A 19530-nucleotide genomic window follows, 5' to 3' on the forward strand; every position below is an offset into this window, starting at 1 on the left:
AAAGATTGCAGTGTCATGTTGATCAAGTGACTCTGAAAGATTGCAGTGTTATGTTGATCAAGTGACTTAAAGATTTGAAAGACTCATGACTTTTGGAGGACTACCCTGTCCCAATGAAAGATTACAGTGTCATGATGACCCAGTGACTTTGAAAGATTGCAGTGTCATGTTGACCCATTTACTCTGAAAGGCTGCAGTGTCATGTTGATCAAGTGACTTTCAAAGACTGCAGTGTCATGATGACCCAGTGACTTTGAAAGATTGCAGTGTCATGTTGATCAAGTGACTGAAAGATTGCTGTGTCATGTTGATCAAGTGACTCTGAAAGATTGCAGTGTTATGTTGATCAATTGCTCTGAAAGATTGCAGTGTCATGTTGACCCAGTGACTCTGAAAGATTGCAGTGTCATGTTGATCAAGTGACTTTGAAAGATTGTAATGTCATGTTGACCCAGTGACTCTGAAAGGCTGCAGTGTCATGTTGATCAAGTGACTCTGAAAGACTGCAGTGTCATGTTGATCAAGTGACTCTGAAAGATTGCAGTGTCATGTTGATCAAGTGACTTTGAAAGGCTGCAGTGTCATGTTAATCAGGTGACTCTGAAAGTTTGCACTCTGAAAGGCTGCAGTGTCATGTTGATCAAGTGAGTCTGAAAGATTGCAGTGTCATGTTGATCAAGTGACTTTGAAAGGCTGCAGTGTCATGTTAATCAAGTGACTCTGAAAGATTGCACTCTAAAAGGCTGCAGTGTCATGTTGATCAAGTGGCTCTGAAAGATTGCAGTGTCATGTTGATAAAGAAAGGCTGAAGTGTCATGTTGATCAAGAGACTCTGAATGATTGCAGTGTCATGTTGACCCAGTGACTCTGAAAGATTGCAGTGTCATGTTGATCAAGTTACTCTGAAAGATTGTAGTGTCATGTTGACCCAGTGACTTTGAAAGATTGCAGTGTCATGTTGATCAAATATATCATGTCAAAGACTACAATGTAAAGTTAAAAAAAAAGTGTTGAGTTTTACGTACTTGTATTTGTTTTGTCCTGTAAACATGTATTTCTATGAATGGAATTGAATTGTGCTTGTTAGACCATTAGTGAAGATAAATCATTGTTTTTATTGAAAAAAGTCATGTTTTTCTATATGATACATGCACATAGTACTGAAAAAACGTTTAGAAATAAATGCATAGATATTTATCTTCAAGCATGATCTGACGAATCCTCATTTACATTGTGGGTCTCTGTTAAGGACAAAAATTATATGGTTATGTTGGTTTGTTGGTTTTTAGGTCACCTGAGACAAAGTCTCAAGTGACCTATTGCGATCGACTTTTGTCCGTCGTCGTCCGTCGTCCGTCGTGCGTCCGTAAACAATTTTACATTTTCGACTTCTTCTCCAAAACCCCTGAACCAATTTCAATGAAAATTTGCAGAAACCTTCCATGGCCAAAGGTCAACTAAAATGAAGAAATATATGGTCCCCAGACCCCAGGGGCCTGAGGGGCGGGGCCAAAAAGGGTCAAATTGACTAAAATTTCAAAAATCTTCTTCTCAAGATCCAGATATGGTAGAATCAAATACTCTTCATAGATGGAAGGGTCGTCAGGTGCTTTACCAAAATTGTGAATTTCATGACCCTGGGGTCTCACGTTTCCCCCTGGCGAGGGGGTAAACTTTACCATAGTTTATAAAGGGAAATAACTTTTTGGACTAACATTTGTTTAATTGCCATTGGAAGTAATTCAATTTGGGTTAACATTATCAGTATTGGATAGCAGTTTGATGGTATGCACATATCAGCCCTGACTGACTCCCCGGGGCTGATGGGTGGGGCCAAAAAGAGTTGAATTGACTTCTTCTCAAGACCAGATATGATAGAATCGAATACTCTTCATAGATGGAAGGGTGCTCTACCAAAATTGTGAATTGTATGACCCTAGGGTCTCACGTTTACCCCTGGGGAAGGAGGGGGGGGGGACAAAATTTGTTATGGTTTATAATGGCAAATGATACCTTGAATATTACATGTTGTTAACTTGATTGGAATTATAACCCTAAGTTGACAGTTTGATACTTTGAAAATGTTGAGCCATCCCTACCCCAAGGGCTGTAGAGTGGGGCCCAATGGAGTCCGTGTGCTAAAATAAAATTTCTTCATTTTCCTTGTTTAGAATCAGAGGTGCTAGTTTCAAATACTTTTCAGTCTTAAATCTGCATGCTAGATATTGAATAAGGTGGTTTTATTGTTTTTTGTCACTTTGAATAATATTTCTGTTCATGTTAAAAACAAAAATCAACTCTCTGTATAATATATCAGGTGACAAGTAAGGCCCATGGGCCTCTTGTCTTAGATTTGTGTTCAGCATTCTTCCTGTGATGCATATGACGTACATGTTTACCACTTACGAACTGGTGGTGATGTACATTATTTTACACATATATTTCATACTCTTGCTTTCCTTTCCTTACTCTATTCTTTCCTTCAATTTCATGCGTCATATTCACGACAAGTGAATCACCTTAACCTCTCATATTGGGAATCTGTAAACAAATAAAAGGCATTCTAATTAAATTCATGAATAACCATAGTTTTTATGCCACTTATTTTGTGGTTATTCACCGAATGTACAAGTCTGTAAATAGATAAACATGCTATGGACATGAGAGATAATGCTGAATGTTAACAATCTCGTTTTGAATTAGAAATATGTAAGTACTCCTTCATCTGCGTAATACATGCAGATCTAAATACTACTAGTAGTGGGAAATCATAAGTATTACGTTAATATTAAAGACAAGTTAATCATGCGTCAATCCTTGTCAATAAACCAGATTAAATGGTAACACATAATAGGTTATTAATAGCAAATGTCGTAATGATTTTGCAGCTCATAGGATCGCCACTGAAATCACGTACCATGACAATCCGCATGTGCCAAATGCCTTCCTTGCTCTATTCTACAAATGAATATTCATGAGCCTACTCCTTGCGATAATAATGACAATGTAAACTTTGGATACCAGGTTTCTGCCTTTTTCGAAACGAAGAAAATGTATTAATTAGTTTCCTTTTGTTAATTGGGAAACACCTCATCAATAGTTTGTCTTTATATAAAATACCCACGTGATCAATTGGATATTTACGTCATTCCTCCATGTCTATATAACATTTTCAGCTACTTCCTCCTTGTTTATTTCCACAGCGTAGTGTAGTATTGGGAGGTCACACTTTGTACCACTGTAGGGTAAGTAACCCTATACTATTTATTTTAATGTCACACGAAGAGTTATGTCGGAAGACATATTCTAATGTTTTATATGGTTATATAGCGCATTAATTAAACACGAAGATTATAAAATGTGGAATAGAATGTTAAAAATCTGAATGGTATGCAGTATGGACCAATGTTGTGTAATGTCTATGTATGAATACAGAACGGGGTTATAGGCATAGGTTTTATCTATAGTCGGGCATTCCAAGCAGGAGACAAACACAATAGCCATTTAATGGAGTAAACCACTACAATAACGTGATACGTGAAGTTGTATCGTTTAACTGTTAATTTTATGAAAGCTTTGTATGGTGGGATTACGTTAAGTTATGTTTTTGTTACAGCTCGGTCTATAAATAATCACACTCAAATCTTCCAGCATTTCAATCAATGCAATTATATTGTATGAAATATTCATTCTGTTGATAAATATTTGTCTACTTTTTTTTCGACTATTAAAGTATTGTAAATGGAATAAAAACACTACGTTTAAAGTTTCGTTTTGAATTCTATGAAAAATAGCTATTGATAGTTACACCTCATACATGTACACGTCATGCCTGAGCAACTTAAGGTTATTTCATGTTGTTTATCCTTACAAAAATGTAATAAGACTCATTGTGGGATAGATACACCGAACTTTTTATCACAGGCAGGCAAGTAACACTACGTCTCTCAGATTATAAGTAGACATATGAAAGATGAAATAAGGAGTTGTTAAAAATGGTTGATTGTTATTAGTCCCTGCTTAATACAAGACAAAGATTAAACAGAGGGACGGGGCCCATTGGGGAAAGATGTATTATGTACATCTTTAAAACCTATTTCCTTCTCTATGAATAGAGCATCATTGGGCCAAGTAGACTCAATTTTGGTATTAAAAGATGTTGTGGCCGAGTGTGTACAAGGGATCCTTGTTATATAAACGAATATGGGTCATATCTTGGAAACGGTCGAACCGTTTATTTAGACAACATTCATCCCAGCAGGATTTTCCCTGTGTTCAAATAAGGAGTTAGTCCATAACATGAATGGTTGAAATCCCATCTCATTCGAAAACATAAACACACCTTTGCCACCAAAAGTGTTCATAGTTTCTACTAGCCAGTGTTGTGACTAAAGAAAAAAATATGGACATAACTTTGAAAGTTTAAATATTATGCTCGACATCAAACAGAGACAGCCATGTCACTTCAATCTGCTCTGGGTTCCGTTCCCATTCTTTCGGGTGTGGCCAAATAGGGAAATGGGTCATTAACTGAAAATGCTTGAAATCCCAACCCTCCACCCATTCTACAGTTGGTCTGTCCCAATTCAATGAGACAAAGTCTTCTGGTTACAAAATGTCAACGGAGGTGATCCCCGTCCTATAACTATATAGTTAATTCCTTGTCATGAACAGAGATGAATACACATATTGCACTGCGATTGGTTAAAGGGTCCAACTCTGCCGCTGGAACCTTAGTTTCTAAATCATTATACACAGACTTCATTTATTTTACATCAATTATAAAACGAGTTATTTCAAATTATATTAATCACTCTTGTTGGCCCGTATATTACCGCGCTGGGGGTTTTAATCTGGGAGCAAACTGGAATACAAGACGAAAACCGACGTGGTCGGGCAGGTGAACCCCATACCTTTTCACGTCCGATCAGAGAATCGATCCCGGTCGCCTTGTTTAAAGCCGAGTACGTTATGGTATCAGAGTTTTTCAAAAACTGTTTTCCCCAGATTTGGGACTTGTGAAAACCATGGTAACCACATCAAAAAACACACAAAAAGGCAAAATATCATGATTTCTTAACTTTTATCTCGATATCTTTGACTTACAATGGTATACAAAAATATGTAACATACATAGATTTAATGTATAAGCATGCGTGGATGTACAGAGGGATACAAGTATCATAGTAAAAAAGGTGTACTGCAGTTACATATAATACATGTAGTCACTAATGATATGCGATGTTAAGTTTCCGGACAGATCTAAATTATGGCCTATCATTTGCTGGGTCATTTCAGGCTATAACAATATCTGCTTAGATTGATGGACCACAATAAAAGTTGTTTAATTGAATATTTTATGTCCCTATGTAAAAGTGTGCAGTGTCACTACGAACACTACTGCGATCTGCGTTGATTTTTTTTATTATGACAAAATAGGTCGGGTCCTGATCGGTCGACTCTGAAAGATTGCAGTGTCATGATGACCCAGTGACTTTGAAAGATTTCAGTGTCATGTTGACCCCGTGTCTCTTAAAGATTGCAGTGTCATGTTGACCCAGTGACTCTGAAAGATTGTAATGTCATGTTGACCGAGTGACTCTGAAAGATTTCAGTGTCATGTTGACCCAGTGTCTCTGAAAGATTGCAGTGTCATGTTGACCCAGTGACTGAAAGATTTCAGTGTCATGTTGACCCAGTGACTCTGAAAGATTTCAGTGTCATGTTGACCCATTGACTCTGAAAGATTGTAGTGTCATGTTGACCCAGTGACTCAAAAAGATTGCAGTGTCATGTTGACCCAGGGACTCTGAAAGATTTCAGTGGCATGGTGACCCAGTGACTCTGAAAGATTGCAGGGACATGTTGATCAAGTGATTTTGAAAGGCTGCAGTGACATGTTGATCAAGTGGCTTTGAAAGATTTCAGTGTCATGTTGACTCATTGACTCTGAAAGATTGTAGTGTCATGTTGACCGAGTGACTCTGAAAGATTGCAGTGTCATGTTGACCCAGTGACTCTGAAATATTGCAGTGTCATGTTGACCCAGTGACTCTGAAAGATTGCAGGGACATGTTGATCAAGTGACTTTGAAAGGCTGCAGTGACATGTTGATCAAGTGGCTTTGAAAGATTTCAGTGTCATGTTGACCGAGTGACTCTGAAAGATTGCAGTGTCATGTTGAACCAGTGACTCTGAAAGATTGCAGTGTCATGTTGACCGAGTGACTCTGAAAATATTTCAGTGTCATGTTGACCCAGTGTCTCTAAAAGATTGTAGTGTCATGTTGAACCAGTGACTCTGAAAGATTGTAGTGTCATGTTGACCGAGTGACTCTGAAAGATTTCAGTGTCATGTTGACCCAGTGTCTCTGAAAGATTGCAATGTCAAGTTGACCCAGTGACTCTGAAAGATTGCCGTGTCATGTTGACCCAGTGCCTCTGAAAGATTGTAGTGTCATGTTGTCCCAGTGACTCTGAAAGATTGCCGTGTCATGTTGACCCAGTGACTCTGAAAGATTGTAGTGTCATGTTGACCCAGTGACTCGGAAAGATTGCAGTGTCATGTTGACCCAGGGACTCTGAAGGATTGCAGTGTCATGTTGACCCAGTGACTCTGAAAGATTGCAGTGTCATGTTGACCCAGTGACTTTGAAGGGCTGCAGTGACATGTTGATCAAGTGACTTTGAAAGATTTCAGTGTCATGTTGACCGAGTGACTCTGAAATATTTCAGTGTCATGTTGACCCAGTGTCTCTAAAAGATTGAAGTGTCATGTTGACCCAGTGACTTTGAAAGATTGTAGTGTCATGTTGACCGAGTAATTCTGAAAGATTTCAGTGTCATGTTGACCCAGTGACTCTGAACGATTTCAGTGTCATGTTGACCCAGTGTCTCTGAAAGATTGCAATGTCATGTTGACCCAGTGACTCTGAAAGATTGCAGTGTCATGTTGACCCAGTGACTCTGAAAGGCTGCATTGTCATGTTGACCCTGTGACTTTGGAAGGCTGCAGTGACATGTTGACCCAGTGACTTATTTTGTGGTTATTCACCGAATGTACAAGTCTGTGTAAATTGAAAAAAATGCTATGGACTTCAGAGATAATGCTGAATGTTAACACTCTAGTTTTGAACTAGAAATATGTAAGTACACCTTCATCTGCGTAATACTTGCAGATCTAAATACTACTAGTAGTGGAAAATCATGAGTATTACGTTAGTATTAAACACAAGTTAATCAGCCGTCAATCCTTGTTAATTAACCAGATTAAATGGTAACACATAATAGGTTATTAATAGCAAATGTCGTAATGATATTGCAGCTCATAGGATCGCCACTGAAATCACGTACCATGACAATCCGCATGTGCCAAATGCCTTCCTTGCTCTATTCTACAAATGAATATCCATGAGCCTACTCCTTGCGATAATAATGGCAATGTAAACTTTGGATACCAGGTTTCTGCCTTTTTCGAAACGAAGAAAATGTATTAATTAGTTTCCTTTTGTTAATTGGGAAACACCTCATCAATAGTTTGTCTTTATATAAAATACCCACGTGATCAATTGGATATTTACGTCATTCCTCCATGTCTATATAACATTTTCAGCTACTTCCTCCTTGTTTATTTCCACAGCGTAGTGTAGTATTGGGAGGTCACACTTTGTACCACTGTAGGGTAAGTAACCCTATACTATTTATTTTAATGTCACACGAAGAGTTATGTCGGAAGACATATTCTAATGTTTTATATGGTTATATAGCGCATTAATTAAACACGAAGATTATAAAATGTGGAATAGAATGTTAAAAATCTGAACGGTATGCAGTATGGACCAATGTTGTGTAATGTCTATGTATGAATACAGAACGGGGTTATAGGCATTGGTTTTATCTATAGTCGGGCATACCAAGCAGGAGACAAACACAATAGCCATTTAATGGAGTAAACCACTACAATAACGTGATACGTGAAGTTGTATCGTTTAACTGTTAATTTTATGAAAGCTTTGTATGGTGGACTGACGTTAAGTTATGTTTTTGTTACAGCTCGGTCTATAAATAATCACACTCAAATCTTCCAGCATTTCAATCAATGCAATTATATTGTATGAAATATTCATTCTGTTGATAAATATTTGTCTACTTTTTTTCGACTATTAAAGTAATGTAAATGGAATAAAAACACTACGTTTAAAGTTTCGTTTTGAATTCTACGAACTATGGCTATTGATAGATACACCTCATACATGTACACGTCATATAATGGAATTTCCAGGCCATTGTGGTAGTAATATCGCCTTAGCAACTTATTATTCAACATATTATTTTATGTTGTTTTTCCTTACAAAAATGTAATAAGACCCATTGTGGAATAGATGCACCGAACTTTTTATCACAGTCAGGCAAGTCACACTACGTCTTTCAGGTTTTAAGGAGAATTATTAAAGTTGAAATAAGGGATTGTTTAAAATGGTTGATTGTTATTAGTCCCTTCTTAATACAAGACAAAGTTTAAACAGAGGGACGGGGCCCATTGGGGAAAGATACATGTACATCTTTAAAACCCATTTCCTTCTCTATGAATAGAGCATCATTCGGCCAAGTAGACTCAATTTTGTAAAATAAAAGATGTTGTGGACGAGTGTGTACAAGGGATCCTTGCCATATAAACGAATATGGGTCATAACTTGGAAACGGTTGAACCCTTTATTCGTATATTCCGTTACCAAAAATCTTTAGACAACATTCATCCAAGCAGGATTTTCCCTGTGTTCAAATAAGGAGTTAGTCCATAACATGAAAATGGTTGAAATCCCATCTCATTCGAAAACATAAACACACCTTTGCCACCAAAAGTGTTCATAGTTTCTACTACCCAGTGTTGTGACGAAAAGGGAAAAATATGGACATAACTTTGAAAGTTTAAATATTATGCTCGACATCAAACAAAGACAGCCATGTAAATATAATTTCAACCGGTTGACGGTTTAGGAATTAGGATGAAATTATTTTCTCTTTGGTATGAGAGTAGCCAATAGGTGGCTCTAGTCGTGCTACAGGTGTTCGCACGTGCTGAGATAGTGTATATACGTGTCATTCAGGCGACACAGGTAAAGCCGTGCACACGTGAATTTTGATAGAGAGAGTTTTCGGTATACAGATGGAGGGCAGTGGTGCGAATACTGCTAGCAGTGTTACGTTAAGTGACATTTTTCAACAATTACAGAGTCAGAAATGTGAAATGAAAGCATATTTAGATACAAGGCTATGCGAAATTCAAAATGGGAGAGATGTCTCTAAAGAAATTCAAAAGCTGAAAGAGGACAAAGGTATTACCTGGAAAGGTGAGGGGAATAAGCAGCAGTATATGTTCAATACGGACCTGTTGGAGGAAGTGAATCAAGCGCGGTGGGCTATTGAAAATAAGAAGGAAGAATACTGCTCTGAAATTTTGAGTCGAGTGGTTGACAAAATTACCAAAAGGAACAAACTAATAAGAATAGCAGATAGTTCTGAGGCAGGGTGGGGGACAGTCAAAGAGTATATGGCCAATCCTCTTGCTAGTGATTCTGACGACGACAAGAAAATTTCACGCGCCGAGAATAAGGCTGTGAAAAGGTTAAAGGATAAGCAGAAAAAGAAGAAAGACGTTTTTCTCAACAGACAGAGGTCAAAGTATGGATATCAAGGTCCTAGTTTTGCGGCGGGAGCTCCGGGTCAGGTTTCTACTTCTGTGCGGCATTCTGATGGGAATCAGCTTTTTCGTGGCCAGCGGGGAAACCAGGGAGCCTGTTTTGCATGTGGGGATTTCCGACACTTCAGGAAAGATTGTCCAATCGTTAACAAATCAGCGGGACAGTCCAGGACTGGGACATAAGGACACAGAGACTCGAGAGGCTCAAGTTATCAAAGATAAGTATAGTTTATCAAATAGTGATTATACAGGAGCCTGTGCTAGTACAGAATTTACTAACGACTATTTTGAATACGAACAAGGTCAGGCTGACATTTTAGTAAAAAGCAGATTAAAAAATAATGTTGAATTTTGGAAGAATATTGGATGTTCTGAGTTTGTGTTGGACGTGATTGATAACGGTTATAAAATTCCATTTTATTCCGAACCAGAACAAGCAGAATTTAAAAATAACGTGTCAGCGTTGAAAAATGCCGAGTTTGTGGAGAAAGCTATTTTCGATCTAGAGAAACGTAAATTGATAGAAAGATGTGAGGAACCCCCATATATGACAAATCCATTAACTGTATCGATTCAATGCAATGGCAAAAAGCGTTTAATTTTGGATTTAAGGGAGGTTAATAAACATTTGTGGAAACAATCCGTGAAATATGACGATCTACGTACAGCTTTGTTGTATATAGAGAAACATGGGTGGTTGATAAAATTCGATATACATTCGGCGTATCATCACATAGATATTTATCCTCCCCACACCAAATTTCTTGGTTTTTCGTGGACTTTTGGTTCTAAAAAAGTATATTTTAAGTTCTTGGTGTTACCCTTTGGTCTGTCTACAGCGCCATATATTTTTACTAAAGTCACTAGACCGCTCATTAAGAAGTGGAGAGGTGAGGGTCTACAAATTTTGATGTATTTGGATGACGGATTGTGTCATAACACTGATAAGTTTGAATTAGTAGAACAGAGTGCAAAAGTTAAAAGTGACATTATAGATTCAGGTTTTGTGCCAAAAGCAGACAAATCTATGTGGGATCCTGTACAATTCATGACTTTTCTCGGTGTAGATATTAATACTTTATTAGGAATTCTTTGCATTCCGGAGAGACGGGTAGAGAAAGCACGTATGTGTGTTATTGACATATAAAAAGTTGTGTATAGTGGTAGGTCTGTTCATGTCAAATCTCTAGCGAGTTTTGTTGGTCAAATTATGTCGATGAGTATAGTTTTGGGCAATATTACTCAGCTGATGACTAAATGTGTTAGTATGAGTATTTTAAAAGCCCAGTCGTGGAATGATAGAATTTTTGTGGATGATAATACTATAGCTCAGATGGAATTTTGGATTAATCACATTAATTGTATTAATTCTAGAGATATCCAGTTTTCCCCACAGTGCAATAGAATAGTATCTTCTGATGTCAGCGGCACAGGGTACGGTGGGTATTGCGTCGCGTCACCGGTGGGCGTGGCACACGGTGTGTGGACTGAGAACGAGGCGTGTCAAAGTTCAACTTTCAGAGAGTTGATAGCTGAATATCGAGTGTTGTGTTCACTTGTTCATGTACTGAGAGGGACCAGGGTGAAATGGTTTTCAGATAACCAGGGTGTGGTGGCGATCGTAGAGAAAGGAAGCATGAAAGCATCTTTGCAAAATATAGCACTTGATATTTTTGTGCTTATGATACAAAATCAGATATCATTAGAAATGGAATGGGTTCCTAGAGAAGAAAATGTTTGTGCTGATTTTATCAGCAAAATTGTCGATGTTGACGACTGGGGTGTGTCTGAAAATGTTTTTCAGTTGTTTAATGACATGTGGGGTCCTTTTGATGTGGATTGGTTTGCTTCCTGGTATAATAGGAAGGTGCCTATATTTTATTCTAGGTATTGGAATCCAGGGTCTGTAGGCATTGATGCATTTTCAACAAGTTGGACTGGGAAAAACGGTTGGTTTGTTCCACCAGTGTATCTAATATCAAGAGTTATTAGGTATATGCAAATGTGCAAAGCGTATGGCACGCTAGTCATTCCTTTTTGGAAGTCTGGTAGGTTTTGGCCATGCTTGTGTCCGGACGGACACCATTTCATAGCAGGTGTTAATGAATACAGGTTTTTACAAAGAGAAAAATGTTTTTATACATCATCTAGATCGGGGAAAGGCATGTTTGGAAATGCAGATCTAACATTCCCGATGATTGCGTTACGTATTGATTTTCGGTAGTGGTTTAATAGATAAACTGAATTTAAGTGAGAAATGTAGCATAGAAAATGATATCAATTTTGGTGAGAAACGTGTGATACGATTGATTTGATTTAGCCTACTTTTGGTGATAATAGTATTGTGGTATTGATTTAATTCAACCAATTTTTGGTGAAATCGTGTTATACGATTGATTTAATTTAACCAATTTTTGGTGAAATCGTGTTATACGATTGTTTTAATTCAACCAATTTTTGGTGAAATCGTGTTATACGATTGATTTAAGTTAACCAATTTTCGGTGAAATCGGATTATACGATTGATTTAATTCAACCAACTTTTGGTGAAATCGTGTTATACGATTGTTTTAATTCAACCAATTTTCGGTGAAATCGGATTATACGATTGATTTAATTTAACTAACTTTTGGTGAAATCGTGTTATACGATTGATTTAATTTAACCAACTTTTGGTGAAATCGTGTTATACGATTGATTTAATTTGACCAATTTTTGGTGAAATTATGGTGTATATATATGTGTGTGGATAATTGTGCAAGTTGTTTAAGATGCTGAATTTGTACAATATGTGTTATCATACATATAAAGGTAATTATTTTGGAATTTTATTTTCTATTTTTTTACATTTAGCGACACGTGCTTTGAAAGATGAGTATGATATGGTACCGGATCACCTTAAAGACTTAGCATTGACGGTTCCACACTTGCTACAGGGATGTAGAGCAGACAGTATCGTTAGGAAATATTGCTATGGTTATTTGCGATGGAAACAATGGGCATTTCAAAACAATTTTGAGGAACAGGATATTTTTCCGACGAAACCGTTCGTTTTTTGCATATATTTATCTTATTTGGTTAGAAATAACGGCAAAGTTGGAAGTATTACAGATGCACTATATGGTATAAAATGGGCACACAATATTGTAGGTAAATCATCACCCACAGATTCTTTATTAGTAAAAAATGTATTTGAGGGAGCGAAACGATTGTTAGCGAAACCTATTAGGAGGAAGGAACCAATCACCGTGTCAATTTTGAATAATGTATATGATAAACTCTTCGATAAGAACAATTTGTATAATCAAAGAATTTTAACAATGTGTTTATTTGCTTACTCAGGTTTTATGAGGAGTGCAGAGGTTTTAGCGTTACGGAGGTCTGATATCCAGATACGCACAACACATTTAGAAATTTTCGTGGAGCGGTCGAAAACAGATGTATACAGAGATGGTGCATGGATTCTTGTGAGCAGAACGGAGTCGCGTTTGTGTCCAGTGTGTAATTTTGAAATTTATTCCAAGTTGTCTGGGATTTGTGATGATTCCGAGGAATATGTTTTTCGTAATGTTACGAAGAAAGGCGACAAGTATGTGCTTAGGAAAGCTAATAAACCGATGTCTTATTCGCGCTTTCGGGAACATTTCATCGAGTCCTTTTCTGCTTTTGTGCCCGACATTAAAAGTTATGGATTGCACAGTTTTCGCGCAGGTGGAGCTACTGCTGCAGCTAATTGTGGTATTCCGGATAGGTTGTTTAAACGCCATGGGAGATGGCGGTCTGAGACAGCCAAAGATGGGTATGTTAAAGACAAATTTGACGAAAGGTTAAGCGTTTCTCAACATTTGAATTTATAATTTATAGAATCGTGACAGTTTTAGTGTGCGTATCTGGGATTAATTCTATTCATAATATAGATTTGAAAACAATTTTCCCGTTCTTTGAGTTTCATCAGTCAGTGCCTATGTCGCTGGGAAATACAAGATTTTGTATTTGTGTTATTATTCCTATTGGATAATAATTTAGGAGAGAAATATAATTTCAACCGGTTGACGGTTTAGGAATTAGGATGAAATTATTTTCTCTTTGGTATGAGAGTAGCCAATAGGTGGCTCTAGTCGTGCTACAGGTGTTCGCACGTGCTGAGATAGTGTATATACGTGTCATTCAGGCGACACAGGTAAAGCCGTGCACACGTGAATTTTTTGTTGTTGTTATTTATAAATAAGTAGGGTAGGAGTGATGATTGTGTGTGAGATGTACACTGTTGTGTTGCTGTTTTTTGATGATTATATGTAAATAAATATCAGTCAGTGCCTATGTCGCTGGGAAATACAAGATTTTGTATTTGTGTTATTATTCCTATTGGATAATAATTTAGGAGAGAACTTAAATCTGCTCTGGGTTCCGTTACCGTACTTTCGGGTGTGGCCAAATAAAGAAATTGGGTTATTAACTGAAAAGGCTTGAAATCCCAACCCTCTAACTAAATTCAAATGTATTGGACATGGTGAGACAAATTCACCCATTCTACAAGGATTTCTTCTACAGTTGGTCTGTCCCAATTCAATGAGACAAAGTCTTCTGGTCACAAAATGTCAACGGAGGTGTTCCCCTTCCTATAACTATATATATAATTCCTTGTCATGAACGGAGATGAATACACATATTGCACTGCGATTGGTTAAAGGGTCCAACTCTGCCGCTGGAACCTTAGTTTCTAAATCATTATACACAGACGTTATTTATTTTACATCAATTATAAAACGAGTTATTTCAAATTATATTAATCACTCTTGTTGGCCCGTATGTTTACGCGCTGAGGGTTTTAATCTGGGAGCAAACCGGAATACAAGAAGAAAACCGACGTGGTCGGACAGGTGAACCCCATACCTCTTCACGTCAATCAGAGAATCGAACCCGGTCGCCTTGTTGAAAGCCGCGTACGTTATGGTAGCAGAGTACAGTAGAAATGGCCTAATCTTAAAAATAAACAGCATGTCTCCGATAAACATGGATAGTGGATTCAACTTTCACAACACACATACATGTATATAATTATATTATATATTGATAAACTACATTTTGAATAGTTTTTTTTAGAAGACTGAATTGTTTTTCAAAAACTGTTTCCCCTAAATTTGCGGACTTGGTTACCACATAGAAAAACACCAAAAAATGCAAATAATCATGATTTTTAACTTTCATCTCAATATCTTTGACTTACAATGATATACAAAGATATGTAACATACATAGATTTAATGTTTAAGCATGCATGGTTGTACAGAGGGATACAAGTATCATAGTAATAGAGGTGTACTGCAGTTAGATATAATACATGTAGTCGCTAATGATATTCGATGTTAAGTTTCTGAACAGATCTAAATCATTGCCTATCATTTGCTGAGTCATTTTAGGATATTAATAATTCTGCTTAGATTGATGGACCACAATACACATATTTTAATCGTGTTCTTGAAGATGGGAAAAAGGCCAACAACTTGCGCAAAAGGGCTGCTGTAGACTGGTTTCTGATCAGTCGAAATGTATACATTGTTCAATGTCCCTATGTAAAAGTGTGCAGTGTCACTACAAACACTACTGCGATCTGCGTTGGTTTTTGTTATTTGACAAAATAGGTCGGGTCCTGATTAGTCATCATTTGGATATTGATCGATGTCATAGATATGGTATGTAGATGTATTATGTAGGGCTGTCAACGGTTAGCCGGTTATCCGGTTACTCGGGCGAAAGACCACGAACCGGTTACCGAAATCCTTAACCGAAAAGTCGGACATTTACTCACCCCTTTTGGGAGCCCCATGTTTCCCTGGCTTAGACCTACAAACTATCTGCATTTGTATAGATGCTACCGAAATTGGAAAGTTTTGTAATAAAAAAAACAATGTTCAGGGATTACATGTTAGTGTTAATTTTGTACTCTAATTTGAATACTGGCAAAGAGATGTCGCCAACACCATAACAAATCGGAACAAATTTTTTAAAGGAAGCCAGAAAACAAAGCTGTGATATTTCAACTTTCTGTGATAGAACGCGCCTTTACATGGAGTTGTAAAGATAATTTGAAGAGTACACACTTGACTGTCAAGCAAATTTTGTTCTAAAGAATAATATAACGCATATGATTTAGGGTACAGATAACTATAATTGAATCCGTCTTACTGCATTCCGACATTCGTTATCTATGAAAAATACTTACTGAGGTTACATGCAACTATTTTCTGTATTAAAATTGAAATACACGAGTAAACTATCATGCTATTGTAAATACGTTTTAGATAGAACTTATTATTTGACTACCACGTTGTTCGAGTAACCGGTTACAAAAAATAAGACCGGTTTGACAACCCTACTATTATGACATTGCGATCATTTTCTGATGTATCACTTGCGACTACTGGGTTAGTGTCGGCACCTTATGGTGTAACGGTTCTTGTTACGATAATATATTGTTATGCTTTATAATAAAAAAAAAAGGAAACGTATGTACCCTTCCAGAGCAATGATTTCAAATCTGCTTTAGTACATAAATTCATATTGTGTACAAATTCGTGTCCTGTGTTCCTTTGGCCATAGAAAGGTGTCCTTTGTTAGATATGACTAGCAAGTTATTTTATATACGGTATATCTCGCGCAAATTGTGTTTTGAAAACGTCTCTATGTTTAGGATATTTAGTGGAATGTGAATAACAGATTAACAGATAAATACAGGTACTGCCATCAAAAGAAGTGGTAGCATATGTGTTAATTCTCTAATAATAATAATAAATAATATACAACATTTATATAGCACCCTATATAATTTGTATAATAACTCTAAAGCGCTTTTCATCATATGGATAATAGCATTTTATTAGCTCACCTGGCCCGAAGGGCCAGATGGGTGGGGCCCATTAAGGGAAATAGAGGAAAACATCAAAGATCCTTCTCCTTTTGTACCAATGAAGGGATTTTGATCAAATTTGGTCAGGAGCATCATTGGCCAAAGGGTTCTCAGTTTTGTATAAACGGAGGGTATGGTTCCCCTTGGAGCAGAGGGGCGGGGCCAAATAGGGGGAAAATAGGTAAATCTTTAAAAAGATCTTCTTCTCAACCCATAGAAGGATTTTGACCAAATTTGTCCTAGAGCATCTTTGGACAAAAGAGACTCAAGTTTGTATAAACGGAGGGTGTGGCCCCCTGGGGGCAGAGGGGCGGGGCCCAATAGGGGAAATAGAGGATTATTATTTAAACCAAATGCAGTCTGAATCATTATTAGGGACAAAATAATCAATTTTGTATCAACTGAGGTGTGTGGGCCCCCTTCTAGGGGCAGATGGGTGGGGCCCATTTAGGGAAAGAGAGGAAAACATTAAAGATCCTTCTCTTTCTGTACCGTTGAAGGGATTTTAACCAAACTTGTTCTAGCGAATCTATGGGCAAAGGGAATTGAATATTTATAAATGGAAGATGTGCACATAAATGAATAATTAAAGGGTGGTATTTACATGACGTCTTTGCAAAGGGCCTACAATGCAGACATGAAGAGGTGAGTTTTTATGTCTTTCATAAATTTGGCAAGGGTATTTGACTTTCTAATAGAAGATGGTAAGCTATTCCACGACGTGGCCGAAACCCTCCCAAAGCACCGGTTTCCATAGGTCACAGTACGAGATTTTGGGACACACAACAATGGTTCTGACTTCGACCGCAGTGATCGTAACGTCACGGCTGATACAGGGTAACAAGCTGCTGTAGGTACTGGGTAGCTGTTCCATTCAGTGCCTTGTATATGTACACTAAAATTGTGTACTGCGATCTGTATCGTACAGGTAACCAGTGCAATGAATATAACACAGCTGTGATGTGCTCTCTCTTTCGAGTACGAGTACCCAGCCGTGCTGCAGTGTTCTGGACCCTCTACAGACGACTAGTTAGTTTGTCAGATATACCACAGAGCAGGGCGTTACCATAATCCAACCGAGAGGTAACACATGAATGCACCAAAATATTGAATGCATCTGGAGATATAAACTGCCGCATACAGCCGATGTTCCTGATCTGGTAGTAACAGGATTTGGCAATAGCGTTCACTTGTTTCATGTTCAGTGAACTATCAAAGTATATCCCTAGGTTTTTAACAGCTGGGACAGTCTCATTAGTTCTGGCACCAACCTTGAGCTGGAGAGTCATTGTTTGCTGACACTTTGTGGAAAAGACGATTAATTCCGTCTTTTCCTGATTAAGCTTAAGCATGTTGGCGTTCATCCAGTTACTGATATCTGTCAGACAATCTTTCAGATTTTCTGTAATTGTATCCCAACTGTCCTGTGGTTTGCTGACCATGTGAATTTGTGTGTCATCACCATAGCAATGATATTGAAGGCTATGGCGACGACAAATCTCTCCGATCGGATTGGATTACAGGCAACATTTTTGGGTCCTAACACCGACCCTTGAAGTACCCCGCAATCTAGTACTTTGTCATGTGAGGTGGCAGATCCGATGGCAACATACTGTCGTCGTTTACTCAGATAATACTGTATACAGCATAGTGCGGTATCAGTCACTACAAAAGAGTACTCCAGACGTTAATAAAGTATGCCATGGTCGATGACGTCAAATGCAACTGACAAATCCAGCATAACAAGCACCGCTCTGCACTTGTTATCCAATGCAAAAGCTATGTCATTATGTACACGAAGGAGGACCGTCTCAGTAGTGTCCCATGCTGTAGGCAGGTTGGCATGGAGACTGTTTACATGGAGAACCTTTAAACGCCGGGACACAACCTTCTCCAAGATCTTCGACAGAAAAGGCAGATTTGATACTGGGCGATAGTTCTTCAACTCCTCCTTGTCCAATTCAGGCTTCTTCAACAATGGTCTAACATGTGCCTCCTTGAAACACAATGGAACCTTTGACTTCTTAGCCAATGCTTTGTTCATGATTGAGGTAGTCAAAGGAAGCAGTGATTCAAGACATTGATGTAATAGGTCTGTAGGCAGTGGATCAAGCTCACAGGACTTCGATTGCGAGGTCATGATGATATTGCGCAACTCGTCCTGGGTTGTTGTTGAGAGCTTTGTCAATGGTTCCACATCAAATTAATTTTCAGCAGTCAAGATAGAGATATTATTGTCAGCAGTAAAGTTCACTTATATTTTGCCTGATCGAGCTGGTTTTATTCACAAAGTAATCACTGAACTTGTTTGACAAGTCTTTTTCAGAATTACAGCTTGGTAGGATAATTTAACCTTTCTGACCCATTATGAAGTTTTTGGTGAGTCTAAACAGCTGTCTATGGTCCTTACTACATTCTTCAATTATTTCGAAATAATAAGCAATTTTTGACTAAACGAGAAGTGAACCAACTAGTCGACATTGTTCCCTATTCATCTGTTGGTTAACGGTTTATTGGGTCTTCGCCACTGTCTCTCTGCTTTTCTACGGTCCTGTTTTTATACGCGGATATTTTCATTATACCACGAAGTCATATGTGTAAAAAATATTGAAACCACTTTTTCTGAATAACCAATATTCCAGGGTAACGATGTTTGGCAAGAAGCATGCTTGAATGAAGGGCTTTAAAGTGTGTGCAAATGAATGACATTGACCTACTCGAAATAAAATTGCAAGAGTGAAAGTAAAAAACCGTTTTCATCTTTGTGCGAATTTGTTTTCTGAGAACTCTCAGTACTTTGATTTATATTAAAACACAAAAAAACATACTACATTAAAAAGTCTTTTTCTATATTACTACGAAGCAAAGAGGAATATGTTTTATTGCAGAATCATAGTGGAAAGATGGGTTGTAAGGCAAAGGAGT

The 19530-nt window shown here is 37.7% G+C and overlaps 1 protein-coding gene across 1 annotated transcript in view; it reads left to right on the forward strand.

Annotated features, from left to right (window-relative positions):
* Positions 1-2874: 2874 nt before the first annotated feature.
* Positions 2875-19530, forward strand: part of LOC110452944 — a 65487-nt gene continuing 48831 nt past the window's right edge. The window contains exons 1-2 of the mRNA XM_021501704.1: positions 2875-3245; positions 7639-7680. The gene's annotated coding sequence lies outside the window, so the exon portion shown is untranslated. The remainder of the gene's footprint in view (positions 3246-7638; positions 7681-19530) is intronic.

This window comes from Mizuhopecten yessoensis, unplaced genomic scaffold, assembly GCF_002113885.1.
Source record: "Mizuhopecten yessoensis strain PY_sf001 unplaced genomic scaffold, ASM211388v2 scaffold6999, whole genome shotgun sequence".
NCBI classification, from domain to species: domain Eukaryota; kingdom Metazoa; phylum Mollusca; class Bivalvia; order Pectinida; family Pectinidae; genus Mizuhopecten; species Mizuhopecten yessoensis.